This window comes from Salvelinus sp. IW2-2015, unplaced genomic scaffold (assembly GCF_002910315.2).
Source record: "Salvelinus sp. IW2-2015 unplaced genomic scaffold, ASM291031v2 Un_scaffold3521, whole genome shotgun sequence".
In the NCBI taxonomy this organism is placed as follows: Eukaryota; Metazoa; Chordata; class Actinopteri; order Salmoniformes; family Salmonidae; genus Salvelinus; species Salvelinus sp. IW2-2015.
The window spans coordinates 30,356-44,063 of NW_019944801.1; the positions used below are offsets into that span (position 1 = coordinate 30,356).

Sequence of the window (13,708 nt, forward strand, 5' to 3'; positions counted from 1 at the left end):
TATGGTTAAGTGACTATGATATATGATAAACAGAGGAATAGCAGTAGCATAAAAGAGGGTTGCTTGTTGGTGGGTTGGCGCGGGGACACAATGCAGATAGCCGGTTAGTCAAGTGCGGGGACAACTGGTTGGTCGGGCCAATTTAGTAGTGTGTACATGAATGTAGAGTTAAAGCGATATGCATAGATGTGATAAAACAGAGAGTAAGCAGGCAGATAAAAGAGGGGTTGGGTGGGGGGACGTCCTCGCTGGGGTCGAAGACGCTACTACGGCAGCCGACATATGGAACATGCGCTCGTTCACCTCGATTCGGGTCGTATTGCGGATCCCATGCCTTGAACTTCTATCAAGGAGTCTCGGTATAATCGGTTTAGACACTACTAGTAGTCAGTCAGACCTATCGGGCCACAATGCAAATGCCATTTGATTTGAGTCTTATGCTGGGGGTTTTTTTTATCTTTTTTTTTTTTTTTTTTTTTTTTTTTTTTATTTTTTTTAAAAAACTGTTGAGAATTCCTTTTTGTCCATAGGCTTGGCACTCCGTACCGCTTGCCATGTGGTAGTGGAGAGACTACCATCTGGTAGTGGCCTTGCGTCGGCAGGCCGAGGCCCAACTTGCCGTACCAGGGCAATGATGCAACCATCAGGATGCTCTCAATGTTGCAGCTGTTAAACCTTTGGAGGATTCAGGACCCAATGTCCTGAGGGGAATAGGCTTTGCGTGCTCTCGTCACGACTGTCTTGGTGTGTTTGGATCATTCTAGTTTGTTGGTGGATGTGGACACCAAGGAACTGAAGCTCTCAACCTGCTCCACTACAGAGTGTCGTTGAGACATGGGGCGTACTCGGTCTCTTTTTCCTGTCCACAATCAGTCTCCCGTTAGTCTTGTTACGTTGAGGAGGGTTGTTGTCCTGGCCACCACACGGCCCACTAGGTCTCGTCAGACCTCCTTCCCTATAGAGCTGATCTCGTCTGTTGTCGTGATCAGGCTAGCCACTTGTGGCATCTGCAAACTTAATGATGGTGTTGGGAGTCGTGCCTGGGCCATTGCAGTCGTCGGGTGAACAGCGAGTCAGGAGGGGACTGAACACGCACCCTGTGGAGCTCAGTGTTGAGGATCAGCGGTGGCAGATGTGTTGCTACCTACCTACCACCTTGGGGGGCCCGTCAGGAAGTCCAGATCCAGTTGCAGAGGGAGGTGTTTAGTCCCAGGATCCTTAGCTTAGTGATGAGCTTTAGAGTATATGGTGTGAACGCTGAGCTGAGTACATGAATAGCTTTTAACGTTTGTGTTCCTTTGTCCAGTGGGAAAGAGGCACATGCTGGAGTGCAATAGAGATGTCATCAATCCTGTGCAATCTGTTGGCGGTATGCCAAATTGGAGTGAGTCTAGGGTTTCTGGATATGGTGTTGATGGTGAGCCATTACCAGCCTTTCAAAGCACTTCAGCTATAGACAGTGAGTGCACACTGTAGTCATTTAGGCAGGTTGCCTTCGTGTTCTGGGCACAAGGAACTATGGTGGTCTGCTGTGAAACATGTGGGTATTACAGACTTCAAATCAGGACGTGTTGAAAAGGATCAAGTGAAGACACCCGCCAGTTGTCAGCACGTGCCCGGAGCACACGTCCTGTATCCTCGGCTATTCCCTTGCTCTATAAATTTCGATGTGTTTATTGATGTGGTCTCACTTATTTATTCTACACATGCTCCGCAACGATAGCGGTGAATATTAGAACGGCGTTCACGAGCTAAAAAACTCCGGTGTGTCAAAACTTTTGACTTGACGTAGGTTGTCTTTATGTAGTCCTGGCCATTAGCCCAGCTAGCCTTGAATGATAGTGGTTCAAATTGGTCTATGATGAGTGCCTTGAAATACTTCTACCATGACAAAAGTGTGTACACAGCGTGTCTGAGCTCTCATTCCAAGAATATGGATTGCCCCCACTTTTGGACTGTATAACGACCTCCACTCTGTGCTAGGGAGGCTTCCATAGATGTTGGAAATTGCTTGCGGGCCTTGCTTCCATTAGACCATGGGCATTAGTGAGGATTGCCGGCCTGGATGTTTGGGCGATTGGCCTGGCTCGCTCGGCTTTCCAAAGAACAAAGGTAGCTTCGATGAGGTTGACGGTTCAGGGCTCTGTCGCAGGCCAGTAAAGTTCTACCACACCGATCAGAGACAAACTTTTGCTGTAGACCTCGTTTGTTGCACGGGGCATTGTCAGTGCTGAAACAGGGAAGGGCCTTCTCTGATCTATGCACAATTGTAAGCACGAATCGTTCTAGGAAGTCTTGTATGCTGCTGCATTAAGATCTCTTTCACTGTGAACTAAGGGCGAGCCCAAACCATGAAAACAGCCCCAGACCCTTATTACTACTCATTAACCTTTACGTTGCACTATGCATTCGGGAGTAGCGTTTTTCTTGCATCTGACAAACCAGATTCGTCCATCGGACTGCCAGATGGTGAAGCGTGATTCATCACTTCAGAGAACGTGTTTCCACTGCACTGTCCAATGGCGGCAGCTTTACACCACTCCAGCCGACGGCTTGGCATTGCACATGGTGATCTTAGGCTTGTGTGCGGCTGATCGGCCCTCAACCATTTCATGAAGCTCCCGACGACGGTTCTTCTGCTGATGTTGCTTCCAGAAGCAGGTTGTTAACTCGGTAGTGAGTGTTGCAACCGAGGACAGATTTAATTTTACGCCCGCTGTTTCAGCACTCTGTTGGGACCTGTTGTTCTGTGTGACCAGTGTTGCTGTTCTGTAGTTGTGGCCGACCACTCTGTGGTCCTGTTCTGTGAGCTTGTGTGGCCGACCACTCTTGTGGGTGCCTGTTCTGTGAGCTTGTGTGGCCTACCAGTCTTGAGCTGTGGTCTCTGTTCTGTGAGCTTGTGTGGCCTACCACTCTGTGGTCTTCTGTTTGTGAGCTTGTGTTGGCCTACCACTCTGTGGTCCTGTTCTGTGAGCTTGTGTGGCCACCACTCTGTGGTCCTGTTCTGTGAGCTTTGTGGCTACCACTCTGTTGGTCCTGTTCCTGTGAGCTTGTGTGGCCTACCACTCTGTGTCTCTGTTCTGTGAGCTTGTGTGGCCTACCACTCTGTGGTCCTGTTCTGTGAGCTTGTGTGGCCTACCACTCTGTGGTCCTGTTCTGTGAGCTTGTGTGGCCGACCACTCTGTGGTCCTGTTCTGTGAGCTTGTGTGGCCTACCACTCTGTGGTCCTGTTCTGTGAGCATGTGTGGCCTACCACTCTGTGGTCCTGTTCTGTGAGCTTGTGTACCACTTTGCGGCGGAGCCGTCTATTACCTGTCTGTTCATTTGAGTGGTTACATATCTCAAAGCCCATCCCTCAGATTTTTACCAAAACAGAGAAGGGGTTTGTTATTGGTTTAATGAAGGATTCTTTAATAACGACCAAGTGCAAAAAATCCAGTTTTGCCTGTGTTTTATATCATATTGTACAACGGGATGAAACAAACTGTGAAAGTGTGATTTTTAGTTTTTGTAGTTGCTGGTTGAAAATACAATTTACACAGGACCTTGTAATCAGCAGACTTGCATGGGCGGGAGTGTAGGCTTTCCATGGTAAATTGTGGCAAATCTTTTTTTTTCTACTAAAAAGCAATTATTTTTCCCGCTTATAATGGAAATCTACACTGAACAAAAATATAAACACAACATGTAAAGTGTTGGTCCCATGTTTCATGAGCTGAAGTAAAAGATACCAGGAATTTTTCATATGCACAAACTTGTTTACAGCCCTGTTAGTGAGCATTTCTCGTTTGCCAAGATATTCCATCCACCTGACAGGTGTAGCGACAGGTGTAGCATATCAAGAAACTGATTAAAAAGCATCATTACACAGGTGCACCTTGTGCTGGGGGCAGTAAAAGGCCACACTATAATGTGCACTTTTGTCAAACAACACAATGCCTGAGATGTCTGCAATTTTGAGGGTGCACTTGGCATGCTGACTGCAGTAATATCCACCAGAGCTGCTGCCAGATAATTGAATGTTAATTTCTCTACCGTAAGCCGCCTCCACCGTCATTTTAGAGAATTTGGCATTATGTTCAACTGGCCTCACAACTGCAGACCACGTGTAACCACGCCAGCCCAGGACCTCCACATCCGGCTTCTTCACCTGCGGGATCGGCTGAGACCAGCCACCCGGACAGCTGATGAAAATGTGGGTTTGCACAACCAAAGAATTCTGCACAAACTGTCAGAAATGGTCTCAGGGAAGCTCATCTGCGTGCTCGTCGTCCTCATCAGGGTCTTGACCTGACTGCATTTTGGCGTTGTCACCTTCGAAGGCCACTGGCACACTGGAGAAGTGTGCTCTTCACAGATTAATCCCTGTTTTAACTGTACTGGGCAGATGACAGACAGTGTGTATGGCGTTGTGTGGGTGATCGTTTTGCTGTTGTGAACGGAGTGCCCCATGGTGGCGGTGGAGTTACGATATGGGCAGGCATAAGCTAATGCACGACCCCATGTCACAAGGATCTGTACACAGTTCCTGGAAGCTGAAAATGTCCCAGTTCTTCCATTNTTCTGTGAGCTTGTGTGGCCTACCACTCTGTGGTCCTGTTCTGTGAGCTTGTGTGGCCTACCACTCTGTGGTCCTGTTCTGTGAGCTTGTGTGGCGGCGGAGCCGTCTATTACCTATCTATTCATCTCAAAGCCCATCCCTCAGATTTTTACCAAAACAGAGAAGGGGTTTGTTATTGGTTTTAATGAAGGATTCTAGCTTTAATAACGACCAAGTGCAAAAAATCCAGTTTTGCCTGTGTTTTATATCATATTGTACAACGGGATGAAACTAAAACTGTGAAAGTGTGATTTTTTTAATCAGTTATTTCCTGGTAGTTGCTGGTTGATAATACAATTTACACAGGACTTTCTAATCAGCAGACTTGCGTGGGCGGGAGTTTAGGCTTTCCATTGTAAATTGTGGCAAACTTCTTGCTGGAGAAATAGTTTTTTTTACTACTAAAAAGCAATTATTTTTCCCATTTATAATGGAAATCTACACCGAACAAAAATATAAACACAACATGTAAAGTGTTGGTCCCATGTTTCATGAGCTGAAGTAAAAGATACCAGGAATTTTTCATATGCACAAACAGCTTATTTCTCTGAAATTTAGGGCACAAATTTGTTTACAGCCCTGTTAGTGAGCATTTCTCCTTTGCCAAGATAGTCCATCCACCTGACAGGTGTAGCATATCAAGAAGCTGATTAAACATCATCATTACACAGGTGCACCTTGTGCTGGGGACAATAAAAGGACACTATAATGTTCACTTTTGTCAAACAACACAATGCCTCAGATGTCTGCAATTTTGAGGGAGCGTGCACTTGGCATGCTGACTGCAGTAATGTCCACCAGAGCTGTTGCCAGAAAATGTAATGTTAATTTCTCTACCGTAAGCCGCCTCCACCGTCATTTTAGAGAATTTGGCATTATGTTCAACCGACCTCACAACTGCAGACCACGCCAGCCCAGGACCTCCACATCCGGCTTCTTCACCTGCGGGATCGGCTGAGACCAGCCACCCGGACAGCTGATGAAAATGTGGGTTTGCACAACCAAAGAATTCTGCACAAACTGTCAGAAATGGTCTCAGGGAAGCTCATCTGCGTGCTCGTCGTCCTCATCAGGGTCTTGACCTGACTGCATTTTGGCGTTGTAACCGACTTCCGTGGGCAAATGCTCACCTTCGAAGGCCACTGGCACACTGGAGAAGTGTGCTCTTCACAGATTAATCCCGGTTTTAACTGTACTGGGCAGATGACAGACAGTGTGTGTGGCGTTGTGTGGGTGATCGGTTTGCTGTTGTGAACGGAGTGCCCCATGGTGGCGGTGGGGTTACGATATGGGCAGGCATAAGCTAATGCACGACCCCATGTCACAAGGATCTGTACACAGTTCCTGGAAGCTGAAAATGTCCCAGTTCTTCCATGCCTACATACTCACCAGACATGTCACCCACTGTACATGTTTGAGATGCTCTGGATCGATTTGTATGACAGCGTGTTCTGTCCCCGCCAATATCCAGCAACTTTGCATAGCTTTTGTAGAGGAGTGGGACAATGTTCCACAGGCCACAATCAAGAAACTCTCCCTCAACGTCAACAAAACAAAGGAGCTGATCGTGGACTTCAGGAAACAGCAGAAGGAGCACGCCTCTTTCCACATTGATGGGACACAGTGGAGAATGTGGAGAGCTTCAAGTTCCTCGGCGTACACATCACTGACAATCTGAAATGGTCCACCACAATGCGTCTTCAACCTCAGGAGGCTGAAAAATGTGGCTTAGCCTCTAAGACCTTAACAAAGTTTTACAGATGCACAATTGAGATTATCCTGTCGGGCTGTATCACCGCCTGGTACGGCAACTGCACCGCCCGCAACCGCAGGGCTCTCCAGAGGGTGGTGCTGTCTGCCCAACGCATCACCGGGGCACACTGCCTGCCCTCCAGAACACCTATAGCACCCGATGTCACAGGAAGTCCAAAGCCACGGCCTGTTCACCCCGCTACCATCCAGAAGGCGAGGTCAGTACAGGTTATCAAAGCTGGGACTGAGAGACTGAAAAACAGCTTCTATCTCAAGGCCATCAGACTGTTAAACAGCCATCACTAGCCGGCTACCACCCGGTTACTCAACCCTGCACCTTAGAGGCTGCTGCCCCATTTACATAGATGGAATCACTGGTCACTTTAATAATGGAACACTAGTCATTTAAATAATGTTTACATACTGCTTACTCATTTCATGTATTTTTGTCAATGCCACTCTGACATTGCTTTTCCTAATATTTATATATTTCTTAATAATATTGTTACTTTTACATTTGTGTGTATTGTTGTGAATTATTAGATACTACTGCACTGTTGGAGCCGGAACACAAGCATTTCTCTCCACCTGAAATAGCATCTGCTAAATAGGTGTATGTGACCAATACAATTTCTATTTGAACAGCCTAATCAACTCTATGCGAATGAGATGTCGCTTGCATGAGGCAAATGGTGTCACGCCAGATACTGACTGGTTTTCTGATCCAAGCCCCTACCTTTTCTTAAAGGTTTCTGTGACCAACAGATGCATATCTGTATTCTCAGTCATGTGAAATCCATAGATTAGGGCCTAATAATGTTTTTCAGTTGACTGATTTCCTTATGAACTGAAACTAAGTATAATTCTTGAAATTGTTTGCATGTTGCATTTTTATATTTTTGTTAAATGTATTCAAGTAAAGTACTTATTGTTACCTAGTAAATGATTTGATATTGATATAAAACGGCTGCATTAGGCCTTTAAACAAGTATTTTAAAGACTATTTCAATACTGTTCCTGATTCTAACCCCATATCTGTTCTTATTCCCACAGGAGAGATCTCCAAACCCAGGTGCAGACAGTGAGCCCAGTTCCACAGCATCAGGAAACCATAAACAACACAGACGGAGGAACTCAAGACAGAAACATCACCACTGCATGGACTGCTTCACTAGTTTCTATGAGCCAGAGGAGTTGAGAAGACAACTTGTAGACCCCAACCCTGCTCAGATTGCAGAGGCAGTTGTATTTGTCCAACTCACCTCAAATCAAAACAGACTCAAAAAAGGAAGAAGGTGTACCCATGTTGTCAATGTGGAAGAGATTTCAAACACCAAGCAAACTAAAGACGCACCAAAGAACTCACACAGGAAAAGCCATACCACTGCTCTGTTTGTGGGAAGGGTTTCAGTCAGTCGAACCAACTAAAGACACACCAGGAACTCACACAGGACAGAAGCCTTACCACTGCTCTCAGTGTGGAAAGAGTTTCAGTTGGTTACACAGCCTGAAGACACACCAGATAACTCACACAGGGGAGAAGCCTTACCACTGCTCGCAATGTGGAAAGTGTTTCAGTCTGGTAGGAAACCTAAAGAGACACCAGTTAACCCACACAGTAGAGAAGCCTTACTGCTGTTCTCATGTGTGGAAGAGTTTCAGTCAGTTACACCATTTAAAGACACACCAGTTAATTCACACAGGAGAGAAGCCATATCACTGCTCTCAATGTGGGAAGAGTTTCAGTCATCCAAAAGACTTAAAGTCGCACCAGAGAACTCACACAGAGAGAAGCCATTCCACTGCTCCCAATGTGGAAAGAGTTTCAGCAGTTATCAACTCTGAAAAAACACCAGCTAACTCACACAGGAGAGAAGCCTTACCACTGCGCTCAATGTGGGAAGCGTTTCACCAGGTTATATCAACTGAAGGCACACCAGATAACACACACAGAAGAGAAACCTTACCACTGCTCTCAATGTGGTGATAGTTTCACCAGTTCATATTTCCTAAAGAAACACCAGCTAATTCACACMGGAGAAAAGCCATTCCASTGCTCCCAGTGTGGGAAGAATTTCAGTCATTCATCAACTTTGAAGACACATCAGATAACTCACACAGGAGAGAAGCCTCACCGCTGCTCTCAGTGTGGGAAGAGTTTTGGTCATTTATCAACTCTCAAGACACATCAGATAACTCACACAGGAGAGAAGCCTCACCGCTGCTCTCAGTGTGAGAAGAGTTTCAGCCAGTCATCAACTTTGAAGAAACATCAGAGAACTCACTCAGGAGGAAAGCTCTGTCATCAGAGCTAAAGACACTAGCTTATTCACATGGGGGAGAAGCCTAAACTCTGCTGTCAATATGGGGATAGTTTCACCAGTTTATACTAATAAAATATAACACCAACTAATTATGACTAACAATAACTTACRTGGTTACTTAAAGGGGGTTAAAACTTGCAAAGGAGTGTGGAACATGTTGTCTGTGTGGAAAGCTTCAGTCAGGCATCACATTTGAAGACMCAGCATTTAACTCCCACTGTAGAGAAGCCTTACCGTGTTCTGGAGTTGTTTGAATATTGTTTATTGAAATGAAGCTGGTATGTTCACAATAAGCCATTATCACTTTTTCAGGAATCACCAAAAAGTCAGCACTGCAGAGAAAAGGCAGTTTGACAGAAACMGTGTTTATTTTGTTGGTGCTTAACAGACATGTCTTGTCAATGTCAGTATTTCCACTATACAGGTGTCTTGTTGGGCAATACTTTCTACACCAGCAGACCTTCAGCAGTCACAGCGGACAATTCAATGAAGATGTATTTGCTATTGTGGAATCCATAGCTAATATCTGTCCATAGAGAATCCTCAGTAATCAGACATTCAATATTCTAGTTGGATTTCTATAATCACTTTTGTTTTTTTAAGTTCTAAAAATTATATAATTTAGTCACAAAAAAAATGTATGTAACAATAACTTCTAATTAGCGGGAATATAACCAAAAATGAATAAACATATTGTATTTCAATTACTAAGCTCAGCCTCCTGTCTTAGTTTATTATGGAAGGTTGATTATTTCTGGTGCTTTACAGGTAGGCTATACTGTAAGTAAGGTAGTGGCGGTCGGTGCTGTTTAACATGAGGATGATTATAATTTGTATTTTTTTAMGAGRCTTATTTCTATTACAGGAGGATTTGTTTATGCCTTTTACAGGATATTGTCATTCATATTCCATTCACCCAGTTGAATGTAACATCTATAGGTTTAGGCTACTACATGATACTCATTTTCCCTGTACCCATCGTGAGGTTGCTACAACCTGGCCTATGAATTAAAGTTTAAAACATACAGTCCCAGTCAAAAGATTGAACACACCTACTCTTGGCAGTCACTCAACCAGCTTCAGTATGAATGCTTTTCCAACAGTCTTGAAGGAGTTCCCACATATGCTGAGCACTTGTTGGCTGCTTTTCCTTCACTCTGCGGTCCAACTCATCCCAAACCATCTCAATTGGGTTGAGGTCGTGTGATTGTGGAGGCCAGGTCATCTGATGTAGCATTCCATCCCTCTCTTTCTTGGTCAAATAGCCCTTACACAGCCTGGAGGTGTGTTGGGTCATTGTCCTGTTGAAAAAACAATMATAGTCCCACTAAGCGCAAKCCAGATGGGATGGCGTTTCGCTGCAGAATGCTGTGGTAGCCATGCTGGTTAAGTGTGCTTGAATTCTAAATAAATCACTGACAGTGTCAGCTGTTATTGGTAATGGTGAGATGTTAGCATGTCGGGGATCCCCTATTATTGGTAATGGTGAGATGTTAGCATGTCTTGGGGATCCCCTATTATTGGAAATGGTGAGATGTTAGCATGTCTTGGGGATCACCTGTTATTTTAATGGTGAGATGTTAGCATGTCTTGGGGATCCCCTGTTATTGTAATGGTGAAAGGTTAGCATGTTCCTTGTTATTGGTAATGGTGAGAGGTTAGCATGTCCCCTATTATTGGTAATGGTGAGGGTATGATCTTTGTACCATTTATATTTATCTTGTCTCAAATTAAAATATCACGTTTTGCCATCTCCCAAAATAAATGCCATCTCCTCCATCTTGGGTTACAAACACTACAATGGTCCGTTCAGTGGCAGGTTAAGACTCTGTCTTGGGGATCCCCTGTTATTGGTTAGCATGTTTTGGGGTATGATCTTTGTGCCTCTAATTTTCACACTCACCATTATTATTCATGATTTGTTCAGGAGGATCTGTAATCATGGTAGCATCKACATTAATGTAGAAGTGTTCAGAAACATATTKTATTATTTACAATAAGTGACTCCAAAATGAAACAACACATTATTTACCATTTATTTATATTGGGCACAACATAATCTGAAACAACTAAAACAAACTTCAAATGCATCCAACAAGTACTAAACTTTTGACTACTTTAATACATATATTGTAAGTGTTTTTGTCCCAATACTTATGACACCTTCAAATGGGAGGACTAGATACATAAAGTGCTTTCATTTTGTGAAGGAACATTTTATGTTTGTGGTTTTCTAATAACCAATTTGACTGGGTGCATGCAAGTGACTGATTGATCGTGCCTGGGAGGAATCCTCACTATCAGTATAAGCAATTTGGCAGCACGCCCATAACATTGTTTTGAAAACCGAAAGAGATGTCTTAGTTTCAAGGTCTCAGCTTGGAGCGAAGAGGCCTCGTGAGGTAATAGTCGGTCACATGCATGAACCAAATGTTAATGAGGAATTAATTATGAATAATGAATAAGTTAAATCATGCAAATATAACTTGTCTGTGTAAGTAGTATATAAGAGAACTAACGGGACTGCCCCGGGGGAGCTCCTGATTGTCATGTGTACTATGGTGCATTAAGTTTGTTGGAACCTCTCCAGCTTGTTGATAATAAAGAATGATTCATTTAAGATTGACTTCAGGTGTCCCTGGTGGTAATTTCCACAACAATTCCTAAACGGTAAAACATATATGTATGAAAATACCCTCAAATAAAAGGTGACATTCTGTACTGTCGCCTCATATAAAACAATATACTGGGGTATAGAGCCAAATTAAACGTTTTAGCTTCACTGTCCAAATAAATACGTAGGTGTGTATCGCAAATATCCAAACAACCGTGTATAGCAAATATCCAATCAACATGTAGTATCACTATTCTCCAATAAAGGTGAATAAACGCCCAGGCTAGAAGATGCTATGCAAGGGGCCTTTTCTTGCCTGCCACTGCAAAGGTTGCTTAATGTTGTACAACCATCCGGAAGTCTCGCAAGCTTACGTTTTTTTCGCTACGCGGATTCCAGTGGTAATCAGTCTGGGCCCGGTTTCCCGATAGCGATGGAACTTAAGCCTTGTTCACATCACCCATAAACACTCCATTACGTTGCCCCGGATGTTATGCATTTTAATGGAGACGTCCACAACGGAGTGAAAAAGCAATGCCCCCTTGTGGTTCAAGGTACCGTTGCGAGACGGACACTGCATACGTTGACATTTTTCAAACGTTTTGTTTGTTTTGTTGCTAGCTACAATGGTATCTTCAACCTAGCCTAGCTTTTAGCTAGCTGCTCTGCAATGCTCGCTGCGCCCTGAATTCCCCGTTTAACTTTTTTCACAGCTTTGTGCCTTTAAAATTAAACCTGAAAAATTATTAAATTTGATAATTTTTCCTTCAGATTTACTCCATATTTTCAAAGTGAAAGAAGGTTATACAATTTTCCAAATTAAGAAAAAAATGCCCCTAAGTTAATACTTGGTGGAAGCACCTTTGTCAGCCATTACAGCAGTGAATCATTTTGCATAAGATTTGACCAAATTTGCACTACTGTTAGGGATACATATATACATTGTTTTTGTCAAAATTGCTCCAACTCATTAAATTTGGTTGGGAATCATTGATGGATTGCAGTATTCAAACCTAGTCTCTGATTTTTAAGCAAATTTTAAATCAGGACTGAGACTAGACGATTCCAGAACACTTAGAACACCTCTTGGAAATCCATCTTGGTGTATCTTTGGCAAAAACATTTGTGTAATTGTCTGGCTGAAAAGTTGTATTCTATCCCAGGGTTTTCAGAAGACAGACTGGTTTTCCTCTAACTGTTTACCTTTCATATTTCATTGGATCCTTACAAACTCCCCCACTCCCAGCCAACGGCAAACATACCCATAACATGATGCTGCCACCACAATACTTGATAATAGACTGTTTCAGTCTGTGTTGGATTGGATTTGACCCAACCCTGTAGTTTTTAATWTATGCCAAAAAGTTTTGTCTTGCAGTATTACTTAACAGCCTTGTTGCTAACAGAATGGGAGTGGATTCTTTAACACATGCTTCTTCCTTTTCACTTTATCTTACAGGCCAGTAACATGGAGTGAATCAAATCAAATTGTATTGGTCACATGGTTAGCAGATGTTAATGCGAGTGTAGTGAATGCAATGATGTTGATCCCTTTTGGATTTTTTAAGTATTGTGGTGGCAGCATCATGTTATGGGTATGCTTGTTACCGGCAGGGAAGTGGATTATGAYRAGGTTCTGAAAGAGGAAACATTAACWARTMGAGYAAGGGAGGTRAGCTAGAAAGRCWGTCTGTHTGCCACATTATTGTAGCTATTAGAAAGCTATTCATCACGAAACTTGAACAAAAATGGATTTTCATGACATTTCATCCAGAGATGGGTCCTTTGGAGGAAGGATTGTTGACATATATTTGACAATTGTATATTAAAGCATATTTGAGAATAACTAAGTTGGKACATTCAGTAACAGCTGAACGGAACATGACGAGAGGCTTCTAAACAGCTTCTACCACCCAAGCCATAAGACTCCTGAACATCTAATCAGATGGCTACCCAGACTATTTGCATTGCCCCCTCCTTTTACGCCGCTGCTACTCTCTGTTATTATCTATGCATAGTCACTTTAATAACTCTACCTACATGTACATATTACCTCAATTATCCCCGCACACTGACTCTGTACCCCCTGTATATAGTCTCGCTATTGTTATTTTACTGCTGCACTTTAATTACTTGTTACTTTTATTTCTTATTCTTATTTGTATGTTTTTTAAACTGCATTGTTGGTTAGGGGCTTGTAAGTAAGCATTTCACTGTAAGGTTGTTGTATTCGGCGCATGTGACTAATACAATATGATTTGATTTGATTTGACAGAGCTCCAGAGTTCCTCTGTGGAGATGGAAGAACCTTCCAGAAGGACAACCATCTCTGCAGCACTCCACCAATCAGGCCTTTATGATGGAGTGGCCAGACGTAAGCCACTCCTCAGTAAAAGGCACAGGACAGTTTGCCAAAAG

The 13,708-nt window shown here is 43.4% G+C and overlaps 1 pseudogene; it reads left to right on the top strand.

Moving 5' to 3' along the window:
• Positions 1–9,431, top strand: part of LOC139025898 (zinc finger protein 436-like) — a 25,280-nt pseudogene extending 15,849 nt beyond the window's left edge.
• Positions 9,432–13,708: the final 4,277 nt, after the last annotated feature.